This window comes from Otolemur garnettii, unplaced genomic scaffold (assembly GCF_000181295.1).
Source record: "Otolemur garnettii isolate 467f Iridium unplaced genomic scaffold, OtoGar3 scaffold00071, whole genome shotgun sequence".
Lineage (NCBI taxonomy): Eukaryota > Metazoa > Chordata > Mammalia > Primates > Galagidae > Otolemur > Otolemur garnettii.
The window spans coordinates 7,614,516-7,620,515 of NW_003852466.1; the positions used below are offsets into that span (position 1 = coordinate 7,614,516).

The 6,000-nt window shown below is 38.2% G+C and overlaps 1 protein-coding gene across 6 annotated transcripts in view; it reads left to right on the forward strand.

Moving 5' to 3' along the window:
* The window catches only part of RB1CC1 (RB1 inducible coiled-coil 1), a 101,197-nt gene that overhangs the window by 71,844 nt on the left and 23,353 nt on the right, over positions 1-6,000 (forward strand). The window lies entirely within an intron of this gene.

A 6,000-nucleotide genomic window follows, 5' to 3' on the forward strand; every position in this document is an offset into this window, starting at 1 on the left:
ATATTTAAGTAACCTTTACAGGTAATTGTGGATATTCTGTGTCGCTAAATCAAAATTTAATAAGTGGTAATTTCTTAAACATAAGTTTCATTGTGGAATTTGAAACTTGATCAGTGGATTTCCTTGTAATCTATGTTAATATCTGTTGATCTCTCTTGCACTTTTGAATGGTTCTTTTACTCATTCGTGATTTTATGGCACCATGAATTAGTCATTTGGAGAACATAGCTCACAGAGTTATGCACGTCTTCCAGAATGTTGACATATATTTAAAAGTAGCTCAGCACACTGTAAAAACAGTTGACAGTGCTTTCCATGACACACACTTTGTGTACGTAGCAGAAGTACTTTGTGAGTACTTCCCATTTGGTCATACAGCATATTAAAAAGACGTGTACTTGGGTTGGGACTTAATAATGCTAATCATTTTTACTAATTTTAGGATAGGATATTCTAAAACTGCTCTCTTTTCCCCCATCATGTGATTACCTTACAGTGAAGGATGTTTTGACTACAAGTAAAGTTTTGTCTTTAATTCACACTAAGGAGCCAACAGTTTAACTGTATCTGCACATGTCAACAAAGTGAAAAAGACAAATAACATCTTAGTATGAGAAAGGCTTTTACTTCATTCATCCCCTAAATGTGTCCTGGTTACTTCTAGGCTTCTGTGTATCACCCTTGGGAATCATTGATGTAGAAAATGGTTTGCAAACTTTTTGTAAAGGTTCAGATAGTAAATGTTTTGGGTTTTGTGAACCAGACACTATGCAAACTACTCAGCTGTACCATTGTAGCAAGAGAACAGTGAGACAATATAAATGAATGGATTTGGCTAAGTTCCAGTAAGACTTTAATTTACAAAAGCAATTCATTGGCTGGATTTGCCTACCTTTGGTAGAGTATCTGATTTTTAATTGCATTTCATTTTCATTTACTGCTGGCCTTCATTTAATTTGGCCTTAATGGCAACACTGAATTTGGAGTCAGTGATCATTGCCTCCAGATAAGTAATTTTGTTTGATTCAGCATTAAATTTGTCCCCCCCTTCTAACTCTCCTTGGATCCATTCTCGTAGATTATTAACCATGTTTCTGCAAAAATAAATGTAAAATCTTGCATTTGATTTGCATTTCCTCTTTTGTTCAATTTTTATAATATCTCTCCTTGGATATAGGTATTTGAAAGTAGCAGTGGGTCTGGAAATAACTAAATGGTGGGAGACATTGTTAACAAGAATCAGCTCCTTGAGAGGGAGACTACCTCAGGTGAAGTGACACTAATTTCCTCAGACAAAGAAGAGTCTGTTGATTCTGGCAGGAGTGTCACTGGGATTTGGAAGAACATGTCCTTTCCTTTTTGGTCACTGACTGCAGGAGTTAATTCTCCTGCTGTGTGATGCCCTACTAGCATTCAGAACTTTTCACTGATAGCCAGTTTATTGCTTTCAGGCCTGATCAAATTAGAGAATCAATCTCAGATTGCCATGTTTTATGGGTTTTTTCCCCTTTTTTTGCAGTTTTTGCCAGGGGCCAGGTTTGAACCCGCCATGCTCCCACTCCCACCCCCACAGCATATGGGGCCAGTGCCCTACTCCTTGAGCCACAGTCACCACCCTATGGTTTTTTCTTACAAATCATTTTTGCATCTGGATGGATCTTAGAAAACAGAACCGCTTTGTTTCAGAATTAAAGTTTTTAAGACAGCTTTAGAGCTCACATGAGTGTCGGAAGAACTGAGGAATTGAATGGTAAGGCAGTGGGTGGAAAGTTATGTCAACACCAAAGCTCATGGTTAATCAGGGGACCCCTGCTATTCTTTGAAGACTTAGACCAACCATCTACTGAGATACCAAAGAGGAGGTAGTCTCCTTGGAAACTTCATGAATTTGACTTTGCCCACATGTCTAGTCAACTAGAACCACGTCTGGAGACACTCAGCATCAGCATTCCTGGTCATGTGTTTGTATTTTTCACTGACAAACTCTAACCCAGAACTAACGGGGAAAGACATTCTGGATCATGTAGTCCTTGGCTTCTCTGTCATACAGAGGAAACCTTTGAAGCAGGATGTTGCTTATGTGGGGACACGGGAGCATGTTTCCCTTCCACCACTTGGTGGGTGGGTTGGTTGGTTGGTTGTACATAGACCAGAAGCAACATTGAGAGGGAATTTGCAAGATAAGTGTATTAGCTATATCTGTAATGTCAAAGAGCTCCCATAAGTCAGTAAGAAAAAGGCAAAAGCCACAATCCATTAGAAAAGCAGGAGAGGATATGAACAGATAAAAAAAGAGATAACAATTGGCCTGTATGTGAATAGCTGTTCATTCTACTTGGGATTAAAGAAATGCAAAATTAAAATATTTTTTAAATTTAATTGGGAAATAATAAATCCATAGTTTACATTTTTGAAGATGTAGGCAAAAGGGCTTTCTCATATACCTATATATGAAAGAAGTGAGTACACAGTGTATGTATGTGTGTGATTTGCATGAGTCTAGAAGTCTACCTATTACATGGTTCATCTCTTTCCAAGCAGTAACAACATGAGTCTGGTTGCATATGAGTGAAAATATTTTTAATTTTAATCTCAAAAGAAGAGTTCTTAAAAAGTAAACACCATTTTTTAAAAATGTCACTAGCCCCCAATTTAATATAGTCAAAAATGAAAGAAATCAAGCTTAAGGTCCATCTTTTTTCTGTTTGATCTAGATTAATTAGTTGCTAGAGATATTTGCTGTGGTAATAGAATCCTTTGTTAGAACTCTTCAATGGTCCACGGGGCATAGTGGCTCACATCTTAATCCTACCACTCTGGGAGGCCAAGACAGGTGGATTACTTGAGCTCAGGAGTTTGAGACCAGCCTAAGCAAGAGTGAGACCCTGTCTCTAAAAATAGCCAGGCACTCACTGTAGTGGGTACCTGTAGTCCCAATTACTTGGGAGGCTGAGGCAAGAGGATTGCTCGTGCCCAATAATTGGAGGTTGATGTGAGCTATGATTCCGCATCACTCTACCAAGGGCAACAAAGTGAGACTCTGTCTCAAAAAAAAAAAAAAAGAACTCTTTAATGTTGGAAGGAATGGCAAATTCCAGACTACTAATATACTGACAATCCAGGCCTCCTTAGGCTATCTAGGCATGCAAAGGTAGGATTATGTAAGTTTCTCTTAGAGTGGGGGAACAGCCTTTACTGGTACATCTCTTAGATTTCTGTGATAGTGTCTTTAGTTGAAATAGTAGTTCCTCTTTATATATAGTTGTAGTTTCTATGGTTTTGCTTACATTGGTCAGAATATATTAAATGGAAAATTCCCAGAAATAATTGTTAAGTTTTAAATTGGGCACCATTTCGAGTAGCACAATAAAATCTTGTCCTGTCTGGGATGTGAATCCTCCCTTTTTCCAGCAGATCCACAGATGTTCCCTGTGTGTAAATTCTAGGTTGTCAGTTTGACTGTCAGTATATGACAGTGCTTGTGTTCAGGTGACCCTTCTTTTATATAATGGCCCCCACGCACAAGAGTAGTGATGCTGGAAGTTCACATATGCCAGACAGAAGCCATAAAGTGCTTCCTTTAAGTGAAAAGGGTGAAAGTTTTTGACTTAGTAAGAAATAAAACTGTTTGCCAAGGTTGGTAGAATATTCACTAAGAATAGATTTTCTGACCTTTAGTGAATAAGGAAAGTCTGTACTAGTTACATTGTCACACCTTAAGCTACAAAAATAATGCCCAGTACATACATAGGGAAACATAAAGGGGCCAGGTGTCAGCTGGGGGTCTTGGAACATGCCTGTGCCAATAAGGGAGGGATTACCGTATTTTTCTACCTAAATTGTGATGTAACTTTTTCTTCATACCTCACCATTTCTCCTAGCTCCCCAAAGAAAGCAAGGCAGCAGTGCTAGTTAAAGAGGAAACGTACTTTAACTGCTAGCTGTTTCCTTGCTAGCATTCATTCCCTGGATACTCTACATACACTATAACATGTGCTGATCCTCCATTGTTATCATTCTGGGTTTGGGAATTAAGGGGTGTTACAGAGAGATGATAGTGTCTGTATGTGTTTGTGTGCCTGGAACTATCTGCTCTCCTACCTGCAACACCTCAGCCCAGCATTGGAATAGAGTGCACCAGGCAATCCAAAGATGCAGGACACCTATTAGTAAGTACTACCCACCTCCATGTGTCCTCCTCACAATTTGAACTGTGCCTTTTCATTCTCCCTAGTATCTTGTTAACATCTTTTATCATACTAAAGTCTCTCCTTGTGTCTTGTTTGACTGTCTTCCAATTTCTTACCAGTATTCCCCCTCCCAACAGTCTTTTAAAAACCTAAATTCAAGGCTGGGCACGTTGGCTCACATCTGTAATCCTAGCACTCTGGGAGACCAAGGCAGATGTGTTACTTGAGCTCAGGAGTTCAATACCAGCAACAGTGAGACTCCGTCACTTCTAAAATTAGAAATGAAAGAAAAACTAGGCAGACCTAGTGGCGGGTGCCTGTAGTCCCAGTTCTAAGCAAGAGGATCACTTGAGCCCAAGAGTTTGAGGTTGCTGGGAGCTGTGATGCCACAGCACCTCTTCTCAGGACAGCAGAGTGAGAGACTATCTTGGAAAAAAAAAAACCCAAATTCACATATATTGTTCCCTACACCAAATCTTTCAATAACCTTGCATGATACTTGTAATAAAGCTCAAAACCGTAGCTGTTCATGATCTTTCTTCCTCCCAGCTTTATTCCAGGCTGTACTCTGCCTTGATTTCCTGCCTGGAACCTGGGCTTGTCTTTTACTCAGTTCCAGTTTACCATATAAAGGGATAATTGATGACATTGGCCAAACAGAGTTGTTTGCAAGCCTTACCTGTACTAGTTTTATCCCAAGCACTGTATTGTTAGTAGTCTGAGTCCATTTTTAATTTGAGTTCCTTGGTAAGATGTAGATTTATTCAGCCTGTTGGTTTCTAGCCATTTTATAGTTCTTACTTGCAAATATCCCTTTTTGGCTCAAAGGAGAAGCTTTAAAAACAAGTCCTTTACCTTGCTGTTTTAAATAAATTGTATTATGTCATAGAGGATTCCTAGTCTAGCCTTTCTGGAAACTAGTAAGTCTTAGATTTTGAGATACAATATTATGTTACAGACTACATATTCTTTGGCCATTAAAAGCTATCCCTTTGAAGGAAAGCATTTTTGAGCAGCAAAGTTGAGCTATTAGATTTTATTAAAATTTAAATTTGAAAGTATAAATAAAAGAAGAACAATTTGCATCATTATTAATTGCTATAGTATTAATATATTCCTATTATAGAAAACTAAAGAGGAAGTTACATAAGGCATACAGAGAGCAAACATCTAAAATTTGTATCCACATTGATGGCAAAATACACCATAATTCCAGAAACATAATTTAAAATCAAGCATGTGCACAATTAAATAGATACATTGACCTAGTAAAGCAGTTAGGGAATTTTTAATAACACAGCAACTCTTTTGTTGTGACTGAGCATATTTTAACACTTGTAACGGGATTAGTTTTTTTTTTTTTTGCATCTTTTAATGCAAAGAATGATTCAGTTGAAAGTAGATAAGATTAATAATTACAATATACCATAAGTTAAAATAGCCAGTAGCCTGGCCTGTGTTTAACTTTTGCCTGTCCTCTCATATCTGGTGTTTGGACAGCAACCCTTCAGGGGAAGTATGTGTTCAGGAATATGAAATGTTTGTGTGAACATTTTCGTTTTTAGCTTTTTGAAATTTTAAGCTAGCAAAATGACCCAAAATCTATTTGATGGACTTTAAAACCTTCCAGCATATGTATTCAACCTTATTTATGTCAGCAAGAATAAGACATAATCTGTCCTGTACTTTTACCTTTCATTAATAGTTTTTTTCCTGGCTCGGTGCCTGTAGCTCAAGTGGCTAAGGCGCCAGCCACATACACCTAAGGTGGCGGGTTCCAATCCAGCCCGGGCCGCCAAACAACAATGAT